This window comes from Argiope bruennichi, chromosome 2 (genome assembly GCF_947563725.1).
Source record: "Argiope bruennichi chromosome 2, qqArgBrue1.1, whole genome shotgun sequence".
In the NCBI taxonomy this organism is placed as follows: Eukaryota; Metazoa; Arthropoda; class Arachnida; order Araneae; family Araneidae; genus Argiope; species Argiope bruennichi.
The window spans coordinates 35,315,139-35,340,228 of NC_079152.1; positions in this window are offsets into that span (position 1 = coordinate 35,315,139).

Below are 25,090 nucleotides of genomic sequence, written 5' to 3' on the forward strand. Positions count from 1 at the left end.
AACTGTCTTTATTAAATATTATAAAAGCTAGAAGAAATGATAATAACAATTAATTGTATATATTTAATATAATCGCAATCAAGTGAAGTAAAAAATGTGATATGTGTAGAAATATGTGAATTTTTAAATCAAAAGTTTAAAATCTTGTTATATTTAATATCAAAGATTGTTTCTACATTTTTTGTTTTTGCATATGAGCAAAAGAATTTTATAGTTTTCATAAACACATTTATTTTAAATACATTTGCTTGCTTATATACTCTATGAAAAAGAAATACCGATTCTTTATATTTTGCTCACACATTATATAGAGAGAAAACCATATGTTTAAACAAAATCATTATCGGACATTTTTTTTTCTCTGGAATCTTTTACCATTATTGATTAACTCTTTCTGAAGAATTTCTTTTTCAATAGGCATATACAAACTATTGAAAAATTACATATAATATTATTAAACAAATCTTTGGGATATAACTGCGCCTTTTGGATTCACTTGAATGTGTTACATAGAGAGAAAGAGTTTTAGAGTAACACAACAATTAGCAACAACTTTATATATTATATTCTGAGTAGGGATTGCAATATCGGACCAAAATTTCAATATCGGTATTCGGTATTTTTTAGATCTTAATACCGGCATTAGAAATTTTGGAAAAAAAAACGCACACACAAAAAAAAAAACACAGGTGTTTCTTTGTTTTATTAGAGAGTGTAAATATCACAAAAAATAATTTGAAACTTATAAATTATAACAGTAAATAAAGAATCACAAAAAAAGTAAAGGAACGTCTTATTTATTTAAATCACAAAAAAAGTGTAAATATCACTATTCAGTTTGTGGTACTATTACAAATTTTTGAAAAGTGATCTTAAAAAACATAATGCATCAATTGTACTATCATTAAGACTGAAAAGTAATTTTGTAGGTAAAATATTTTAAGAAAATTTACTATAAACTTGATCAGATTTGAATTGATTAGTCTCTTTTAATTAATTGTTTTTTCATTTTTAAAATCATTATAATTATGTAAATACCGTAAGACATTTTTTTATTTCGGTATGCCTTTCTTCTGCGCGATTTTTCAATGTAACATATAATTTAGCTAGTTAATTAATTTTAGTTAATTAGCTAATTAATTTCGCCCGTTAGGGAGACATAAAAACAAAAAAGTATACTATTTTGCCTTGTTGGCGATCCCTGAACTTATAGTGGAGACAATTTTAGAAATTTCCAGTAAATACCGAAAAAACGGTATTTAAACTTGTGAATACCGGAATTACAAAATTGCATAAATGGCTCAAAATACTGGTATACAGTATCCCGGTATACCGGTATTGCAATCCCTAATTCCGAGTGAAAATTTAAATACCCATTTAATAATTAATGTATTCTAAAATAATTCTACTTTAAGATATTAAACAATAACATCAGTTTTATTTTTAATCATAAGTTATTCAAACACCATTCTTTTGTATAAAGATAAACTCTTCCATGTTCATGAGAATAATGATATGATAACCGTAAGATTTTCTTGGAAACTGTAATGTTGTATGTTTTATTAAAAAGCAAACTTATAATTTAAAAATTAGATTACAGATTGTTTCTTAAAATCTTCGCTCTAATTTGCCTTCTTTGTAGAAATAGAAACTTCAGTATTCATAAAAATTTATTTAAATTGATATTCATTAAAAAATTCAAGGTTCATGAGTTTTTTTGCACGGGGTGCCATCTGTTGGTCAAATTATTGAGGCAATGATTTACTGTGACGTGGCGCCATCTATATGTTAAATACAAAAACATTAATATGACATATATTTTATGAAAAAGGTATTAAAACATTATTTTGAAGACATTTATTATAATACCTCTATTTTAACTAAATTTATTATATATATATATATATATAAACGTTTAAAAGGAGTTAATATTTGAGTTCTTCAAGACATTAAAAACACAGCAATTATTTTATTAACTAAAGATAAGAGCAAAGAAAATACTAGAATATATTATTAAGGAAATACATTATTTCAAATTTATTGTTATAAATTATGATTTTTTTTCCTCTTACGAACCGTAATATTTCTGTAACAACAATAATTTATTTAACATGAAATACCAGATAATATTTAAATTTGAAGATTCTCACTTGCATATATTAAATACATAAAATGATGTAAGCAAACTGCATGATACAGTGCAAACAACAGAGCCTCAATAAGAGAACTAATCCAAATGTCTCTGTATTCTTTAGGCTGCCCCAAGCCAAGAAAAAAGGATTTGAATAGTTACAGAATATACCATAATCTGAAAGTCCACAAATTGTTTCAAAGATAGAATTATTTTACACAACTGTGAATTTATTACAATATACCATAAATACATTCTAAGTGTTATATATATAATAAAAATTCTGTACATATTCTATATATAATATTATAATTATTTTTATTTCGTACATAAAATTTATGTTGGCTATTTTGCATTAGACATTTCTAATTGAATTTCTTTACTTAAAACACAATAACTCTAAAAATGAAACAAGTCCGATTGGATAATCAAATATTTCAAGTGCACAAAATATACTGATATACTGATTTTATGCTGATATACTGATTTATACTGATATACTGATTTTCAGAAACATCAGGTAGTGATTTATTTTATGATTATTCAACACTTTTCCCAAATTTATCAATAAATTTTAAAATTTTGAGGGATTTCCATAATTAATGCAATGAAATTGGTGGCGTAGATGTTTATTTATTTTTATTACATGCCTTTCACCATTATTAATTAAAAAGAATTCTCTCAGTTATATACTTTTCTAGATTTAGAATTACAAATAAAAGGCAATTTCCTTTATTAATTTTAAAATATAATTTTAATTATGAAGAGCATATGTGTTGTATTGATGGCAGGACATGGAATTTTTTTCGTGTTATAATTTATTTATCCCTTCCCCACGCACGTTGAGTTTTGTGTACGCCAATTGAAATGGAGATATGGACGAATTAGAAAAACTTATTTCTATATAATTAATATGTATTTCCTTTTTTTTTGTTTAAATACATAGTTTTTTTATGTATTACTTTAAGTGGATGCTGCTTTTTTGGAGGCAGGCCAATTTTATGTTTATTGCTTGGTTAGAGGATTGTACTAAATTCAAGGACTTGGGTGATTTTTTTTATTTGATTTAAGACCAAGCACTTCATTAGTGTTTTTTTTTTTTGATTGCTCCATTTTTCTCGTAAAGTTGCTTGTTTCTTCAGGCTTGTGTTTACGTAGAATTATTTAATGACCTTTTGTTTTCTTTATATCCTTATGATGATTGCTATTTTATGATTTTCGTGTAAAGTTTTACAATGTAATAATTGTATCATTTAAATATTATTTGTATCAAATACTGCCGATGTTTTTTAATATATTTCTTTTTCCACTTTGAAGTTTCAAAAAACGTATATATTTAAACTTGTGTAATTGTTTTATTTGTTCTGTTTCTAGGTTTTTTTCTTTTACAAATTTTATGATGTAGATATATATTTCTGTAAAAGTGCATCATTTTGTATTCCTTCAATTTTCGCTCCAGAGTTTCTTCAATGCTATTACTTTTCAAGTGAATAGTATCTTGTATTTGATTTTCTGTTTTAACCAAGCAATTAAGACAAATTCAAATCTTCTTTGTATATATTTGATCTGATGATTTCACATGTAAATCTGTGAGTTGACGTTCAGGAAAACTATCAGAATTGAAAATTATTTCTTTTCTCATTTTTTTCTGTTATTAGGAATACCTTTATGAAATATTGTAAACTTTGAAAGTAAAGGTAAAACCGAAAAAAAAAAATGAATGTAAAACTGAAAATTAAGCAGTTTCGAGGCTTGTTAAACCCCCCATTGGAAGACTTGAACATCCCTACGTTAGAAAAAGATAAGATTTTGATAGCTACTTTGATTTCTTCTAGAATTAAAACATCAGAAAATTGATATTAGTCTTTATATAATTTGAAATCTCATATTAATTTTACAATCAGTGTTTTAATAAAAATGAACTTGTTTCAACGTCTGATTACATGTTTATCGGATTCAATCTTATTGTTTGACTTGTAAGTTTGCACAAAGAAACGGTATTTTATCTTTAAAAGCATATGCCTGATTGAATTTTATGTTTATAAGCAATAGCACAGCAAAATCAAGTAATATTAAATATGACGTGAAATATGAATAATTCAGACAATCGAATAACAGGGCCATCTGATTATAGTTAGAAATTCTAAAGTTCTTCTTAAGTCATTGAATGCTTTCAAAACGGGACATTTATCCAACACTTCTCTTATACAGAATGTACATTGTATCATCGGATATATATAGCATAATTCAGGATTATTTATAAAAAAATTGAGCATAATTCAGGATAATATAATTACATTATAAAAGAAGGTCTATTATACAACATTTTTTTCTATTTTTAATTGTATTAATCTGCTCTTATACAGAATGTACATTGTATCATCGGATATATATAGCATAATTCAGGATTATTTATAAAAAAATTGAGCATAATTCAGGATAATATAATTACATTATAAAAGAAGGTCTATTATACAACATTTTTTTCTATCTTTAATTGTTTGTCGAAATTTTGGATATTGTATGGCTTTTTTTTCTTGAAACATGAACTTGAGTTTTAATTTGTCAGAATAAATTTGATAATTTATTGGTTTAATTTTTTTGCAGTTTTTTTTCAAAAAGTATATTATTTAAGAGGGATTTAATGTATTTCAAATATAATTGCAAATAATTATATGAATATTGAGGACATCACTGTTACTTTTTACTAAAACTGTTCGTATGAACCAAAATTTCAAGATTAACAATAAGAATTTAATTTATTTTGAGATTTGATGAATTCATATAGATTCTCAGTCAACAAGAATCTCTTTTCTTTCACCTCTGTAGAATTTTGCTTTAAGAAAAGCATATTTTTAAAAAAATTATTTCTGGATCTTGATTTTTTGGTTTATAATTATTCAAGTATTGTTTTAAAATAATCTTGGTAATATGTTGCACCATTTTTTGGCATATTTTCATTAATGAGATATTTAATGAAAATTTTGATTGTATATTCATTTCCTTTAAGAATATGATACACGAGCAAAAATGATAGCAAGTTGAGATAAAAACAGTTCAAAAGTTGGAGCTTGTAATTTTGTCATTCTTTCTGAATTATAAATATATTGAAATGTAAGCTATTATTTCGCATTATTTTATTTTCTCCTCTATTCCATCAATGTAATTTTTCTTTCGTTACTAACTGCTTTTACCAATAGTTATTTTCTTTACTAATTGTTTTTGTAGTTTTTCTTTCTTAACTGAGCAAATGCTGAAACTCAAGATATTGTTCCGATAACTACATAGCTTCTGGCTTCCATTTTATCACTGTTATATATAAAGAAAAAAAGTATGCGATACTTTTATGTCTTTAATAATATATCATAAGCTTTAGCGTGTGTTTGTTAGTAATGTGTGTAGAGTATGTTAGGGTGAAAATGCTTCCTTACAAGTATAAATTAAAATATTTGGTACACTAATAAGAAAATGTTGTAGAATATTTTCTTTTAGATCACCGTTTAAAAAACTCTTTAATTTGTAATTCAAAACAAGTTTTATTTTCTGATTTTTGGCTGCCGAAAGTTTTTCTCTGATGTTAAAAGAAATACTTGATTTTCGATCCTAGCTTGTGTACATAACTAGCTTATTCCTCTAGCTCGATCCTAGCTTGTTCCAACATAAAAAAAAGTTCATAATCTTTCTGAATTCATATTATTAACCGATTCTATCACTGTTCAAGTAAGTAACAAATTCCTCTTTCCATATATCTGTTAGTTATTTAAAATTTTGCAACCTATTTTTTAACAGGATGTTGAATGAAAATACAGATTTTTCAGGTCTGTTCAAGTAATTTACAAATTCTTGCTTTCATATATCAGTAGGTTAGTTATTTAACATTTTACAACCTATTTTTAGCGTGATGCTGAATGAAAATGCAGATTTTTCAGGTCTGTTCAAGTAATTTACAAATTCTTGCTTTCATATATCAGTAGGTTAGTTATTTAACATTTTACAACCTATTTTTAGCGTGATGCTGAATGAAAATACAGATTTTTCAGGTCTGTTCAAGTAATTTACAAATTCTTGCTTTCATATATCATTAGGTTGGTTATTTAACATTTTACAACTTATTTTTAGCGTGATGCTGAATGAAAATACAGATTTTTCAGGTCTGTTCAAGTAATTTACAAATTCTTGCTTTCATATATCAGTAGGTTCGTTATTTAACATTTTACAACCTATTTTTAGCGTGATCCTGAATGAAAATACAGATTTTTCAGGTCTGTTCAAGTAATTTACAAATTCTTGCTTTCATATATCAGTAGGTTAGTTATTTAACATTTTACAACCTATTTTTAGCGTGATGCTGAATGAAAATGCAGATTTTCAGTTCTGTTCAAGTAAATTACTAATTCCTGCTTTCATATATCTGTTAGTTAGTTATTTAATATTTTAGAACCTATTTTTAACATGATGCTGAATGAAAATACAGATTTTCAGTTCAAAAAATTCCTGTATGTGTTTCGTAAATCAAAGGACAAGATAAAATTGTTTCCAATATAGGAAACTAATCTGAAACAGCTTCGAAAATGAAATCGTCTTGCATTTCTTGATGTTTCTTCTGTTCTCTTAATCTGCACCGCCTTTCATCGAACACGCAGCATCCATTATTCCGAGATATATGGCGAACAAAATAAACCACTTCACTTTCGAATCTTCGAATCTTTTATTGCCATTAATTTGTTCCGTGAAACAATTTCGAACATAATAATATCTCCAACAGGATTTGATAACAGCGTTCTCCTTGCAATCCCGCGCACTTATCTTCAATTTCGCAATGCCTTGCTGGAGTAAGGCCTTGCAGTTTCTATAAATTAAATCCATTAATTGAAGATTTATCTTTTGAATAATTACTCCCGCGTCCTGGTACTTGCGACTCCAGCGGGATCAGGCAGACAATATTTATTCATTCGTGGGTCCCTCGCATTAATCCCGTTTCCCCGGTGAGCGTCCCGGAATGCAGCGGGGTCTTAAGCTCATTATACATATTGAATTAATGTGAAAATGCATTCTTAAGCTCGGGCGAGTAGCTTAGGTAAGAAAAGGTCCGGCCGGGAAAGACAGACAACTCGACAACACAGAGGATTAGGGCCTCGCTAAATCCTTGAAAATAAATGGTCTTCAGGACTTCGAGAAGACTTTGGAAGATTATTTCTGCAAGTCACATTGCAATGGGTTTCTTATTTACATCCATCTGGGGAGCAACACCCCACAAAGCTACGAGGGAACTAACTTCTTACGTGGGAAGCGTGAGTGCTTTTAAAGAGATTTGTCGTGGATTTACCCGAATTTGATTCAGTTAGTTGAAGAAAGAAGGAAAAGGCCGCTTGTGATAGTTTCTTTGTTTTGATTTTGTGAGTAGTCTGTGAAACAAAGCGTAAGAACCAGTTGAAGTGAAAAAATACGTTAAAAATAACAGAATTCAGAAGCTTTCTCAACAATCAAGACAGACTAGAATAATATCGTCGAATTTTGTTTAGTTTATTTATATTAACACCCCATTCTTCAAAGCAACACTGAGACTTTATTGGGAGGACGGACCTTGTGGATATGAAATGTAATCAGAAGACGAGACAACACCTGAGTTGGCACCCCCTCATCAAACTTCCACACCACACCATGGGGATCATATTTGGCCTCGACGGATGTAACGTGCATCAGGCCCACTTACATGCCGGTTCCTTGGTGGAATTGGGTCTCGTACCTGGAACCTCCCTGCACCGAAGCTGAGACCTTATCACCAGGTCACTGCTGCTTAATAATATCGCCCAAGTACAATCTTACACATCTTTTATCATCGAGTTTATCTAATTAAGAATCAATAATATTAATTAAAGTATTAAAGGAGGTTTCATTTTAAATTTATAACTATTAGATATCTATGTTTATCATCTGAAAGGTACCAGCATTAGAGCTACGAATATAAAATGCAAAATATTAGTTTTTAATAGGACATTATAATTATTTATGGATTAAAAATATTGGAAATTTGTATAGCCATTCAAAAATTAATATTCGGAAATGGTATGAAACAATAGCAAAATAGACTCTTACGCTTTCTGCAATTTGTTTTGCTAATTATGAAACAAAGATGCAAAACTCTGGTGAGGAACCTATAACTATGAGCATTCTTAGATAACGAAACTCAAGTGATTAATTTCTTCTACCACTGTTTCTACTATACTATTTTAGATATCATCGTTATAATTTTACATATTTCAGAATTTAATTGTTACTGAAGGAAACATTAAAAGTGATACTACATCCTTCAATTTCACAGAGAACAAGTACGCGTGAAATGCTGCTATTGGAACTACTGGCCCAAAGTCCATCGCTTATAGCTATATAAGCTTAAAAATGTCACAATTGTGTATTAGTATTTGCAAAATTAATCCATATACATAACTTGAATTAATAAAGTATATCAGTTATTATCTGACTTAGTTCAATTCACCTTAGTACAAGTAGTAAATTATCATTTACCGACTGCATTATACACAGGAAGATACAAGAGAGCATAAATTAAGTTGAAACTGAAATTTAAAATGTTATACTGCAGCTGTAAGAAAGAGGAAATGTGAACATATTTTCTGTAACATAATTTTTTTTCTTTGTTTATTTTATTTTCAATTGTTAAGGTCGCTGTGGCTCTTCGGCAAGATCAAGTTTCCGGAGCCACGAAGTTTTTCGAGCTCGAATCGCTTTCCAGCTATAAGCCGTTCGTCTAAGAAGATCTGGAACACGATGTATACGCCAGTATTCGAATGCTGAGATACACATTTTCGGAAAGGTGTTTCCAGCTCAAGCTTCGTCCTCGTTATCTGATTAAAGTGCAGAAGACAGGTAATTCCAAAATAGGACTTGTAATACTTGGAAAGAGATATGAATGCAACTAAAGTAAGCTTTTGAAAGTTTATTTTGAAAAATTTATTTTAAATACCATTTTTGGAACAGCCCCTACATATAAAGAAAACATAAAAGAACTTGGCAGATTTGGAGATTCCAGTTGTCATGATGATCGATGAATGAGCATACGCACATATTTTTCCTTTTTTATTGAATTGTTTGCACATTTTTAAAATTTTTGTCGTATTTCCTTCTTTACATTTCACAAGTGGCATTTCAACTTGCTCATAGATTTTATTTCACTAATTTGTTAATACTGTACAAAAAAAGCGTAATGATTTGATTTTTTTTTCTTTTTTTTGTAAATTTTGTCATGAACAAATATGCGAATTTTCAGGTTTTGCTGTCCTTTTTCGTAAGCGCATATTATGAAACAATTATACAGGGTGTTCAGTCTTATTATGGCCCAGTACCTAATTGCTAAACCGTCAGGCGTATACTTATAGCATATATATATATATACATAGAGACAATTTTCTAATTGAAAAAATGTTTTAAATGACATTAAGAATTATATTTTATGATTTTTAGGTAATAAATGTATTTCTCAAAAAGTTATGAACTCCAATTTTTCTTATATAGTTCCCCAGTCCTTTCAATCATAGTAAAACATTCTCAACACTGTTATATTTTTAAAAAAATCCATTCTTCTTCGACTAAAATTGAGCAGCATGAAAAACTAATAATAATTATTTTCGATGAATTTTGCAGTTGATTTCAAGGCTTCGAGAAATATCTTAAAAGTTCGTTTGCAAACTGATTGTTGTAAATTATTGTTCATTTCCATTTAAATTGTTTCTTAAAATAAGTTTGTGAACGATCCTTATTTAGGTTAAACAGCTATAATTCGGTGAAATTTAATCATAAAATAATAGAATTTATTTTATTGTATGTTTTACAATTTAGATTATTTATTTATTTTACTAAATATGATTATTATGATGGGGGACTATGTAAAAGTTGGATTTCGTAACTTTAAAAAAAATATTAATGACTCAAACAACACAAAATATAATTTTTCCCGTCAACAGTTCATTCTCCTTGTTCCATTTTTATTTTCTCAAATATGAAGTACAGAAAACATAATGTGATCGTCAAAAAATTCTTACTCTAAATTATGAAGAATCTCCACGAATTAGATTTTGCTAAATTAGGAAAATACATTTTTGGATTCGTTTGTCTATTTGCGACTGAGAAAACTCTAAAACATTTTGAACTTAATGGATGAAATTTAGTATATGGTTTTTGCACCCAATGTGCAAATTTCTAGAAAATTTTCAGCAAAATCTATTGTGTGGAAATCTCTCTGTCTGGTTATTCGAATGTAAAATAGAAAACAAAGTGAGCTAGATAGATAAAATTCGGAGAACAGATTTAAAATCCATGAGAGTTGCTTCCGACTAACAGGAAGTTCTATCTACAAAAATTTAATTTATATAGTCACAGAAAGATGGCGCTGCAGACGATCTGCAATAAATGGTTAAAACGCATATAAGATCTAGAAATTTTTGACTCAGACTGTGCCATGTTTTTGCTGCACATGTGGTTGCCTTGGTAACATTGCTGTTTGAGTTTTTGCGATAATCTTTGCAATATTTTCACACCGTTCTTATTTTTCTTATTTTTAGCGCCACCTGTTGTTGGCAATATTAACTAAATATGTAATTTGGTGATATAATATTTTTCTGATTTCCCAAGTTTAAACCCACGGCCGCAAACGATAATTCCTGTAGCATTTCGTCTGTTCTTTTAAAAATTGATTTTTAAAATTTCATCAATAATTTTTGGAACATCCTGTTTCATAAAAGAAGAATTCAATTCAACTGTTAGTTATAGAAATGAAGCTTTCAAATGTAATACAAGATTTTATTTCTTGTAATATGTGTTTCAGATTCTACATTCTTATTCCAATGAGCCAATAAAAATAAAAACACAATAATATAGAGACGAGTCCTCAAAGTTTCTTTCAGAGGAATTGTTTTCTTTTTGTTATCAAAGGTTTATTTTAATCTTGTGGCAATATTACATGACCAAACTCCTTGCAATTGCTATTTTAAGCACGATTATTTTTTGTGGGTTCAGAGATTTTCAATAAATAAAAGTTGGAATCATAATTTAAAATATTTTAATAGGTATATTTTAAAATGATGAATTTAATAAAAAGTACTCTTTTCATGATCTCTTATCTAGGATTAAATAAATTAATTACAAGGCCAGATCCGTCCAGATGTGAGGTTTAACTCAAACTGAACTTAAAGGATCATATTTCCCTACCTCCAAGATTGTAGAGGGTGGCTGCTGTCCAATTTATTGTGGGTGGAAAATGAAATCATTAGTCGTCAATCAACAACCCTAAAATGTGCTTTTAACTCGATAAGTATTAACTTAACATTTTAAACGTGAATAAACAACTGAACATTTTAAACGTGAATAAAATAAACTTATGCTTTATGATAAGTTTTTAAATTTAAGTAGATTAGTTAGTTTTATTTAATGAATCAAAAATTCACCCATTTTGCACAATTTGAAAATCTAAATATATTATTTTTCTTAATCTAGTCAATATTAAAAAATCTTTGAGTGATTAGGAAAATATTATTGTGAAGGCAAAAAAGACATTTATTCTACATTAAAAATGGTATTTCAGAATAATTTTATTTTGGATATTGACCTGTTCTTCTACAATTCTACTTTTGCTCTTTACTTCTCCACTGGTATATTCCTTAAATTCTTTAGTGCAGTAAGGTTAATGAAATTTTTATTGGCATTTTAGTGGCACAAGTTGATTTTTTTATTGTTTTCAAATTTTAATATGTAGTCGAAATATTTTAAAGTCTGCGCAAACAAAATAAAGGAATTATAAATGTCTCTTTAACTTAAGTAAAATGTTTTTTTTTTAGTTTGCTTTTATTAGGGTATAAAAAAGTAGAAGCTATTTATTCTCAAAGTTCGGAAATGAAAGCAAAAGTCATTAAAACTCGAGCAAATTAAAAAAATTCTAAATAAGCGTGAATTTCAACTACATCTAAACTATATTTAAATTTTTAATGAATGTGCAGGAATTTTCTTTTACGTACTATTCTTTGTTGCTTAATTATTTGTTATATACTTATGCTTTGATATACTTATTTTATCATTTTCAGCATCTCTCTCTTCTATGAGTTCTGCTTTGATCTACTTTTACAGAGCTTTTACTACGATTCTTAAATTTTTTATTAATGTTGGCGTTCATTGTTTATCGTAATATTGTTGTTTGGTGATTTATAACAAATTTTAAATTTTATTACTTCCTACTTTATAAGCTTTATTATGTTTCCTAATTCACTATTATTGATCTGACATCTTTTTATAATTTTTTTTTCAAATTCATTTACAGGTGATATTTATAATATTGAATAAAACTTTGTTAAAATTGGCAATTTAGATTATAATTTAATTTTGAAAGCATTTAAGTATGATATTTCATCGGCAGCACACATCTGTATGGAATTTCAAAACTATTGTTTGAAAATCGACTTTACGATTACACCTTACAAATATATATATATATATAAAAGAAAATCGATTGAAATAAAAGGGTGTTAATATTGTATTGTTACGAATTTGTGATGCGACTTCCCAGCATAGTTGGTTCCATAGGAGGTCCCGGAGCTTGGCGAAAAACTTGGCGACCATTTGGCGACTTTGGCGCCAAAATAGATTATACCCGAAACATCGAGAATTTTCCCGATCGGCCCAGTAGGAACCGAGTTAAGCCTAGAACGTTCCTGATTGGTTGAGAGGCTTCTAGCCCCGCCTCCTGAGACCGATAAAAGGAAGCAGCCGCAGCTGCCGTAGAGTTGTCGTGAACCAGATCGGAGAGTAGTCGTGAATTGAGTAGTCGGAAGCGACGGTGAAGAACTGGTCTTCCCGGGCTAAGCGGAGTAGAGACGGAGTTAAGCTAATTCTGAACTAAGCTGTGCGCTACTGTCTGCAGTAGAGAGTCTTGTATGCTGCTGTTGTATGCTGCACGTCTCGGCTGAAGATAATCGTTTTCTGTGCTGTATATAGTTGTCGTCTTTGTGCTGTCCTGTGTGTCTTCGTGTAAATAAATGTCGTTGTTTTATTTTCTACTACCACCTGCTGATTGAGCGTTCTCCACACCATATAACTCCCACTATCCAAACGAACCCCGGGAAATTTTCGTAACAGTATTCTAGGAGATATATTTTTCTTCTTGAATTAAACTAATGTCAGATATTTGATCTATTCTTTTGTTGTAACTGTAACGTTCTCTCAAATGCAGAGTTTGAAAATTCAGTTTAGTACAGCGAGAGTAACGCAGATCCTAGGTGTTGATACAAGCTTAAATCTGCATTATCTGATAAAATTTAAATCTACCCCAACTGGGATTTCGTTAAATGTTTACCGCGATACTTCATTTCGTAAAAATCTACTGAGAATCCACATTTTAACATAAATCACCGGAAAATGAGATCCTCCGCCAAAGTTTCACAGAAAAACCTTACCAAAAAAAGAAAGAAAGAAAAAGAGAGAGAGAGAGAGAGAGAAGAAGTCGAATCAGAAAATAAAAAAAAAGCTATTGTTCAGCACCCTTCAAATAAAAATAAGCTGAAATAACCATTTGCCTTCGGATCGTTGGCAACAGGAAAAAAAGAGCGTCCATCATCAATCAACTGAATGAAAAGGTCGATCGAAGTCTTTTTTCCATCCCTCTGGCCCCTGAAACAGTTCACGGGATGTGCTAAATGGCAGGAGCAAGAACAGGCCGATTTTATCTTTTACGGGCATTATGTGGAGTCGCCCCCAGAATGCGGCGTTTAGAACTCTCCTAAAGAGGAACTTTCCAGCTTAGAACAAAAAGGATTGCGCTCTTATCATTAATGGAATATTCTGTCTGTGACGCAAAGAATAGTTAGCATAACTATCTTTTCGAACGCTTGTTTTACCTTATTTTTCATTGCAAACTATTAAGGATTCTTTTTAACTTGCTGGTGTTTTTATGTTGGGCGCATCATTTATAAATGAAATGATTTGGAAAATTCGCGGAATGCAACATTTTGTTGCAACTACAGTTACTAAATGTGGCATGTAGTTATTTATATTTTGGGGGTGAATATATGTCAAGAAAGGTTTTTCAAAATTTTAATGAGGTTTTAAATTTTTAAAAATTAATTGAAGTTTAAACAATTTCTTTTATAACTTCTGGACATATTATCTTACAAAATCCATTTTTGCATAATGTTAAAATTCTTAAGAAATTAGCTTTTCAATGCTGCAAATCCTTTTCCTTGCACTATTTTTTTCCAGTTTAATGAATTACTATAATATTAATTTGAAAACAATTCGTGATAAAGCAACTCTCTATTGTTACTATAAAATTGAAACCAAATTAACTATCGCATAAAACCTTTTATGCAACTATTGTGCAAAATCCATTATCGAGCTAATATGTCTCAGACTAGTGGTCCATACTTCCTAAGTTCTATTAAATAAATATTTGCAGTCTACGTTTTATAACTTGAAAAATTAAGCATTTTCTAAAGCTTCTAGTGGAGACATGTCTTGCATCAGAGGTCAAAATACATTTCAGAACTGAGTAATACGGAAAAATATGAAAATGCTATGTCGTTGCATACGGTTCGTCAATAATTTGGATTTCCCTTGGTTATTGAATTTCTTAGCAGCATAATGTTGCAATTAGGGATTGCAATATCGGACCAAAAGTACAATACCGGTATTCGGTATTTTTTAGATCTTAATACCGGGATACCGGTTTTAATACCGGTATTAGAAATTTTGGAAAAAGAAAGAAAACACAGGTGTTTCTTTTTTTTATTTGCCAGTTTTGTTAGAGAGTATAAATATCACAAAAAATAATTTGTAACTTATAAATTATAACAGTATATAATCACAAAAAAGTAAAGAAACATCTTATTTAAATCACACACAAAAAAAGTATAAATATCACTATTCAGTTTGTGGTACTATTACAAATTTTTGAAATGTGATCTAAAAAAAACATAATACATCAATTGTACTGACATTATGCCTGAAAAGTAGTTTTGTGTAAAAATGACCAGCTGTCGAAAACGCTCTTTCGGTATCTATGCTAGTTGGTGGTACTGTTAGCAATGCGCGATATACTTTTTCCAAGTATTTACTTCTAAATCCCTCATCTTCAAATATATCGATTTCTCGTCGGATGGTTTTGGATTTCTGTATTGTATTTTGGTTTGTTGAATTTTTTTTATTAATCGCTAATTTTAATTTTTGTTCAAGAGACAATTTCTTTGCACTATCGACATTAGTGTCCTCATTATCTTCGATAACTGTACCGAATTCTTCAGAATGTGGATAAGTTTGTGGGTAAAAGATTTTAAGAAATTTTACTATAAAATTGATCAGATTAGAATTGGTTAGTCTCTTTTCTTCTTTTGCATTTCATTTTTAAAATCATTATAATTATGTAAATACTGTAAGACATTTTCTATTTTGGTATGCCTTTCTTCTGTGCGATTTTTCAATGTAATATATAATTCTTCAGATAGTGATGTGTGCTGTTCTTTCAGTGACTGCAGCATGAAATTTATTATTGCATTAGCTGTTAATAAATAATTTAATAATTCTCTGACATAATGCCTCAACAGCCCGTTTTATTGGAAGTACAGCTGATACAGTTCTAGATATTAAGTCGAATTCATTATCTGAAAAATTAACTTGCAAGTTTAAGTCGATTATTGCTTTTTGGATTGGATTTTTCAGTTTCAAAAATCGTTCCATTTTTAGGAGTAAACACGTTAATATTAGATTCTGAAGCACGTCCTTAGTTAATTCTCAAAAAAGCAGATTCTATCTAATATTTGAGTAGTTTGTTTACACGATGAATGAAAAAGTCAAATTACAGTATCACAAAATTTGGAAGATACAGGGTATTTATAAATGAATACCCCAACTTAACAGATCTGTTAAAAGGAAATGATCAAAAGTATAGCCTTGTTGTTCATCGGAAATCAAACATAACAATTGAAAGTTTAAATTCAACACAGTTATAAGTGTTCAATGTAAACTCCTCCAGATAGACGAAGGACGTCAAAACAGTTCGATAACTCATTCCATGCTTGGTCTGAAATTTTGAAAGGATAAAGATATGCGCGTATGGTGATACTTGATTTATTTTTCAGGGATTACATCTAGCAGCAGGTGTTTGCTCCCCCGCTATTAAAAGATTTGGTTTAGTTATATTAACGTCCGGTTTTAAAGCAACACTAGGGCTATTTTGGGACGGACCTCGTAATTTTGTACCACGGTCAGATGACGAGGATGACACCTGAGCTGGCACCCCCCTCTCCACACCACACCACACCAGCGGGAGGACGTTTGGTCATGACGGATTTAACGTGCAACAGACCCCCTTATACGACGATTCTTCGGTGAAATTGGGTCACGAACCTGAAACCCTCCGGTTCCGAAGCCGAGACCTTACCACCAGGCCACCGCGGCCCCCCCGCTATTAATAGAAGTTGATCAGAAATGCTGAAAGAATATGAGATGAGTTATCGTATCATATTGATACCGTTCGTTGTTTTAGAAGGGATTATAATAAACGCGTGTAACTGAGCCGAATTTAATTTTTCACTCTGTTATTTTTAATTTTTGAGGAAAACAAGATTATATATTGTTTTCTTTTCTTTTAATAGCCCTGGAAAGTTGGGATGTTCATTTGTAATCACTTCGTAAATTAACGAGATATTTATATTTCAAATAAAGCTATGAATGGGGATGTTATACGACTGTCTCATTAGGAAGGTTCATGTACAAAATAAATCTAATTTAACCCTTTCTAAGGCCGTGGGAAGTATGCTTCTTACCAAATATATCAATCTTTGTATGAAATTATGTAGATTGGCCTAAGTTCTGACAAATTTTTTTAAAAAGACAGAAACTTAGATGCTTCAGTTCTTTATCTCACAAAAAATGCTGTGTCTTGGTTTGTCACTTAATTATTAATTAACCAAATTATTTAATTAATCAAATTAAATTTATATTATAAGCTAAATGAATCCCTTTTCTTATTCTAATTTCAAGCCTAAAAATATTTTAACATAATATGACTAGAAAAAAATGGCCCTTTAAAGGGTTAAGTTAGGTAATTAAAATACTCAGAATGTATGAAATTTGCTAACATCGGATAAATTAACTGGAAATAAATATATAAAATTAGAAATGTTTCTCTGTATTCGAGATGAGTAGGAAAAATGAAAATACGTTGTCGTTTAAATTTTATTTAAACGTCTAAATATCAGCCTAAGTAAGTAGAAAACTGAAAACCTTTGAAAGCATTCTACAAAATGAGCGGAGGAGAAAAAATCAGGATTAGAATACTTCTTCCATTTTTATCAAATGTCTCACCAAGAGTAATATAACAAAACAAAAGTATAAAAAAACCTTTAAAAAAAGAAACAAAAAACGGGAGAGACCACCCCCATTTCTTTCCGCATTAAGTCAAATTCCATTAACAACCGATATTTCAAACGCTGTTACATTGAAAACCTACATTTCCCAGTCCGCTATTTTTTTACAGGGATTTTTAAAAATCAAGAAGGAAGAAAAAATAGTTCCAAGATAAGATAGAATTTAATATTCAAATTTGGTTCCACAATTTGATTCTGGGCTTTATAGGAATACTTCCATGGGGAGGCTCAGAAAACTGTGGGCTGTAATTTTGTGAAAAAAAAAATCACGAGAAAATCCAAATAAATAAAAGACGATAATTTCTAATTTACTGCTGGCAACCGCGCGGAAAAGATGCTGACACCCTCTACCGTGCAATCAATCAACTGAGTATCAGATTCTCAATTAACTGGTTTGCGTTTATTTCGAAGAAAACAGAGAACAGCGACAAAAGAGTTCTTTTAAAAATACAAAGGTAGAAAAAGAGCTAGAGGTTAACATAACAAATTATCGATTAGGATGAATAGCAAGTAAATTAATCGCCATTCAGGAGGAAAAAAAAAGATCTTGCATAATCAAAAATGGCTCGTTGAAGAGCGCAAAGGAGAAAAAAAGGAACAACGAACTAAAATACGTAAGAACTTTTAATCAACAAGATCTTATTTTACTATTGTTTTTTATTAACTTGAGAATTAGATGCTGTTTGCAATAAAAAACAAATACCCCTTTTCTTTTATTTTGTTCTCTTATGAATATTTTTGAGTCGGAATTTTTAAGAACCGCATTCCTTTTTTTCTCCCTTCTGGATCGTTCTTTTTCATTAGAAACATAGACTTTTATTAATCAGATTTGAGATGAAACAATTAACTCAGATGGTGAAAAGAGTTAAATATCCAAGCGATAGCGAGGGGGAAAAAATTAGGTTCCTAATCACAGTAATTAGTGAGTAAAAGAAAGTACACTAATTTTTGTAACAGATTAACTGTAAACATTACGAGAGCAAGTTTTAATTAGATCTTTAACAAATGAATTAAAATACTCGGCAGCAAATCATATCTAATGAAGAAGTGAGCATTATTTAAGAAGATGAGCTAATATATAAATGCGTTAGGAATTGTTAATCAAACTTTCTTGCTACTTAATATTTCTCTTTTATGTTTTAATTTTAGTTGATATGCGTTAAATTTCTACGCTAACACTTACTTTCAGTGCTAATATTTAATAAGGAGAACACGAAAAGTGATGTTTTATATTTGATCGCTAAATTGTTGTAGTGAATATTTGATGATACAAGAGTTGCAATTCTTTAAGTATTTTTATTCTTGCATCTTGTTAATATTCGAAGTGTTCCATGTAATCATATATCTAATTAAGGAAAATATTAAATATCACGCAAATCCTGTTAGGGCAAAGAAGATAAGAAATCTTGTAAGGCAAAGGAAGTTAAGAAATCTTGTAGGTAAAGGAAGTTATGAAAATTCCTTCAAGATAATTAACTATTTTATATATCAAATGTTCACATTTTGAAACTTGAATTGATTTGAACAGTTTTTGAAAAACTTGAATGATTATTTAACCATGACGTTTTGTTTTGTCCACATGAGTGTTGTACTATACTTTTCAGTTTATTTTTATCTTGATTTTTAAAATCATACGCATGGATGACTACATAATTTTTTTGAACTTTCAGCATTGTATAAATTTTTGAAACATTATTAATTGTACAAGATCAGTTTGATTCCAGATAATTAGAAAATCAAATTACATAAAAGACAACATAAGTGCAAAATAAGTATCTTTAAATGTGTAATGAGTAAAGTAAATGTTTTATAATATGAGAATTGACAGTCCTCTAAGCTATCAAAATAACGTATTATGAGGTCGCTAACGCTTCTAGGTTTCCCATTAATACGATTAAAGGTGAGTAATTTTTTGAGATTTTCCTACAGTTTCTCCTTGATAACATTTCTCTCTTACTCTCAGTTATTTCTACTTTTACTGACTTAATTAACAAAAACATGTGCTTTATTTTTAATATGTTGTTGTTGTTGTTTATAATGGCACTTGCCACGGACAAGCTCACTGACGAAGTCAGCGATTTTAAGCCAAGGGAGCGTTTCTTGTTTTAGTAGCGCCAACTAGGGCCAAGAGTACGTCTTAGCTACTCACGCATCACATTCGCTTGCACAACCCCTTTTTACAGGGGGGCACATTCACACATCTCACAGATAGAACAGATGAAGAACAACCATGCCTGAACCGGGACTCGAACCCAGGACACCCAGGTCACGGGGAAGACGCGCTACCCCTATGCCAGGACGCCGGCTTATTTTTAATATTGTTTTGAGTATTAGAGTGCTCCATATTTCTTTCCTTTTTTTAAAAACGAAATGAACGCATGGTAATTTTTGTTTAAATTAATGCATTATGTGTGAGCAGTTTAGATCTATCATGTTCAATCTATCAAAAAATCTCATTAATAGTTCTTTCTAAAATTTTTGGGTCTTACTTGAAAAATATTACTCGAAGTTACGTTTTTATTTTGCTTACGGATTTAAACGGTTTATATAATTTTTTAAAGATAGAGATATCAAGGATATTTGGGAAGTACGGAAGATGCGGTAGGACGCTCCAATTGAACTGCAATAACTTATCTCTTGATGGCAGTGCAACATACAAATTTGTTTTGTGGTGCCGAAAGACGATCCTTCATCGATTCACTAATTTTGACCTTTTTTCTGCCATAATGGCTTTTAGTTTATCTAATTGTTGCAGTATTCGGCACAATTGATAATTTTACCCTGAAAAAAGAGCTCATAATCAACTACAATTTTCCAAGCCTACCAAATGGACCAAAGAACTTTCTTTGGGTTAATTTCAGACTTGGAAATAATTGTATTTCCCTTAAACCAAGTGCGTATTCTTTGCACATTTTGGTATAAAATCCAAATATCATCTCTAGTGAAACGTCTCCTTAAGAAAAGATCTTTTGAATGTCACTGGAGAAGCAAATTACGTGTAGTGATTCGATTCATACGGTATGTCTTTTTCAATAGTTTTGGAACACTACAATCACATCAATTGATGCATCCCATCCTGGTGAAGTGATTAGATACAGTTGTCTTGGGAATGTTGGTTGCATTCGCTATCTTGCGTAAATTATTTTCAGCCAGTAGGTTTCATATTCGTCATTGCTGGCTGATCGCTGCAGCAATATCATCTTTCAAACGAAAATTTTCTGCTCTACGTCTTTTAAATCCATTGTGGACAGTCGTAATGGTCACAGAGCCACTCCCATCTTCTTTAAAGTAATGAAACATAATATATCCTTTGGCATGACATGATACAGAAATGCTTCCTGTAATGGTCATAGAACCATAATAATACTGCAATGGTCATAGAATTCATAGTAGTCATAACGGTCATAGAATTCGTAGCAGTCATAATGGTCATAGAATTCTTAGTAGCCACAATGATCATAGAATCATTCCCATCTTTTTTAAAGTAATGAAGCATAATATATCCTTTGGCATGACATGATAGAGAAATGCTTCCTATCTATCCATATTGCATGGTTTAGAAAAAAAATAACTTTAAAAAGAGGTTGTGTCACCAATGGAAAATTATTTATCTTTAAAAAAACTTACTTTAAAAGAGGCTTTAAAAAAACTTACTTACTATCAAAGAGGAGACAAAAACCAATGCCATGACAACTAATAGTTAAGCTTCTTGTTTATATAAGCATGGGCTGTTAAAGTCAGTGAGAAATTTATGGGATATCTTAATATATCTTATATTTAAGTTACATTTGAAAATTTTAACGAAAAGAAATAAAATTTAATTTGTTTATATTTTCTCATAAATTTTTATTCTACAGGTATAATTTTTATACATTTTACTCATGTACAGTTTATTAAAATAAGTGTATTTTGAATAAAAATACTTAAGTTATTTAAAAAATCTATATTAAACGTATAATATCCATTTTTACACAATATTAAATGGGTCTGCCGGCGTCCTGGCATAGGGGTGGTGCATCTTCCCCGTGATCTGGGCGTTCCGGGTTCGAATCCCGGTTCGAGCATGGCTCTTCTACATCTGTGTTCTATCTGTGAGGTGTGTGAATGTGCCTCCCTGTAAAAAGGGGTTGCGCAAGCGAATGTGTGAGTTTCATCTTCATATGAGCTAAAAGTCAGATTTTTGCCCTCGGGTGCTCAGGGGTCTTTACCCTCAGAAGTTACTGCACCCCTTTTCCGTGGTAACACGAACACGACATCATCATCAAGGGTCTAAAACGCTAATCAGCATACTAGACAGGGAGTTAGAAATGTGCCATCTCATTTCTTTAACATCTGCTGCTCTAATACCTTCCTTTAAATCCTTGCAACAAACACAAACAATTTATTTATTCTAACACATTTAATTCTTTGGCTATAAACAACATCTAAAATTCCTATTTATAAGAAGAGTCTAATATAGTATATTATGATTATAGAAACTTTATCATTATTATTTGTAAGCTGTCATTCCGTAAGAGTCCGGTGACAGCAGAGTTCATTCCAGAAGAGATGCTCTCTTGTCCAGTCAAAGTATTTTTTTTCTTTTCCCTCGCGGGCATCCCTAGGGAAATTTGATTCCTCTAGAGAGTAAACCGATTTGGGCTCTAGGATATAATAGAGTCTAATTCTGCCCCACTAAGAAAACTTTTCGCTGAGTTGGACAACGAAAAATTTTCTTCACAAAGACTGAAATATTAATAAATCATACAAAAAGGACAAGTCTTATTAACAAGGATTAAATTTCTTGAAATTTAAATTAGCATTCAAAAATATATGCTGTATTTTTAATAAAAATATTGTAAAATACATAGCATTAAATACGCCCGAGATAAATTAAATCTTAAAAGAAAATTTTACAAAACCCGTCAGAGGAGATTCTCATTTCAAATTAAAATATTAATGAAATAGGTTTTCTAATCTTGATTGTGGGGCCGTGGTGGCATAGTGGTAAGGTTTCTGCTTCGGAACCGGAGGGCTTTGGGCTTGAGACCGGATTTCACCGGAGCACCGTCGTGTAAGCGGGTTTGGTCATGCTATATCCTTCGGGGTCAAAAGTCCTCCTTCTGGTGTGGTGTGGAAGTTTGGGAGGAAGTGCCAACTCAGATGTCGTCCTCGTCATCTTACCGGAGTTCAAAATTATTAGGTTTCTCCCAAATTAAAGCTTGTGTTGCTTCAAAACAGGACGTTAATATAACTAAAAAAACTTATTTTAATCATTTAACAGAAAAAGCTTAAAATCATATAACTCAAATCAGTTTTAAGTTCGGAATTTCAGATCCAAAAAGAAAGATTTTTAACTGCAGTAACTAAGTATAAAAAAAATCACTATCATTACTTTTAAGATGAAGATGACATAACAAAGTTCAAGATTATTCATGTAAAAAAATTAGAATAAACGCTAGGATTCAAATACTTTAATAATTTGATTAATTAAAATTTAATAAAAATCAAATAATCTATGTTTTTCTACTAAATTTTTCCAAATGAAATAATATCTTCTTGTGACAAGTAATTAAAATAAATATATGAGATATTTTATTGATTAATAGAGTGCAAATATTTCATCCCTCTCATATTCTCTTCAAATCATTAATATAAACTTCCATATTTCAAAAGCTTGAGGCTCATTATGACATATATTTTCATAAATTTTACTTTTTAATTTTTAATTAGGAGGAACATAAATAATATAAATGATTAGAGATAAGTCTATATAGTATCAAAATAACAGTTTTGAAAGAAATAGTACAATGAATAGTTTAGTTTGGTTTAGTTATATTAACGTCCCGTTGTAAAGCAACACTAGGGATATTTTGGGACGGACCTCGTCATTTTGAACCGCGGTCAGATGACGAGGACGACACCTGAGCTGGCACCCCCCTCACCACGCCACGCAAAACCAGCGTGAGGACGTTTGGCATGACGGATTTAACGTGCAACATATCCCCTTACACGACGGTTCTTCGGTGGAACCGGGTCTCGAGCCTGAAACCCTACGGCTCACAAGCCGAGACCTTACCACCAGGCCACCGCTGCCCAAGTATAATGAATAATAGTATGAATAAGGCATGTGAAATTTTAATCAAAAGCACTGAAATTTTCTGTTTGAAAAGAAAGGTCTCCATAATAAGAATATTTTCCAGTCATAATTAAATAATTAAAAATATACTTAGCTATAAATTTTTCTATAAATTCAATATAATTAAACCATAGTACTAGAATATATAAATAATATCATTTTATTTGACATTAATATCAGCACATATATGAATTCATGCTCCATTTTATGAGTTAATTGATTAGGAGAAGCGAAGAAGTAAATTGAATTTGGTTATATATACAGTGGGTAAAAAAAGTTTCCGTACGCAGCTATGACTGTTAATAAAAGTTTAATTTTTGGCACAAAATATTTTGTTATGAAAATGAAAATTTTAAAATTAGTTTAACACAATTTCATTTATTATTTATGAATATTATAAAGGAAAAAATATGAAGATAATTAAATACTTAAACTGAAAGAATAAAAAAATGCCACTAATAAGGAACAAAAAAAGTTTCCGTACGGTATTTACATAATACATGAAAAACTTTTCATGCTGACCAACTTGCATTTAATGATCGGTAGGCCTTCCTTTGTCCTTTATCACTTCTCTCAAATGTTGTGGCATAACCCCCATCAGTTTTTGTTGTTGTTTCTGGAGAAATACTACGCCAAATGTCTTGAATGACCCCTTTTAGTTCAACCTTGTTCTTTGTGTCATATTTTTTTAGTTCACAACAGATTTCTTCCCATAAATGTCCTATAAGGATTAAATCGGGAGACTGGGGAGGGCTATGAAGCTGTTTTTTAACATTATAGAGACATTACTCTTAACAAATCTTAGAGGTGTGCTTAGGATCGTTGTCCTGTTGAAAAGTAAAGTCCATTCCAAGGGACAGTTTATCTGCTTTGGTTAAAACATTTTGTTTTAGAATGTCAAGATGTATGTACCTATCCATATTTCCATGTATAAAACATAAATATCCGACACCAGCAGCACTTATACACCTCCATACCATGTTCCCACCATCACCTTGCTTCACAGTTCTACATAAATTCTTAAGTAACATATGCTGTTTTAATTTCCTCCAGATCATAACTCGATTATCTGACCCATGGATATTAAATTTTGATTCATCAATAAAAAGGACCGATTCCCAAAAATATAGAGGCTTGCTTATATGCTTCTTTGTAAACACGAGACGCTTTTTATGTAACAGAGACTTATAACAGGCTTCTTACGGGCCCCACATCCATTATAACCTTTTTTTATATGACATCTCTCACAATTTAAGATGCAAATTTAATGTTGTAATTAACCAGTAAATCAGTTGCAAGTTGAGGTGCACTAATCCGAGGGATTATCTTGCACCTTACATATGATATTTCTTTTATGCAAGCTATTTAACTTCGGAGTTTTTCCAGATCGATCTCTATCCTCGAATGTTTACACATCAT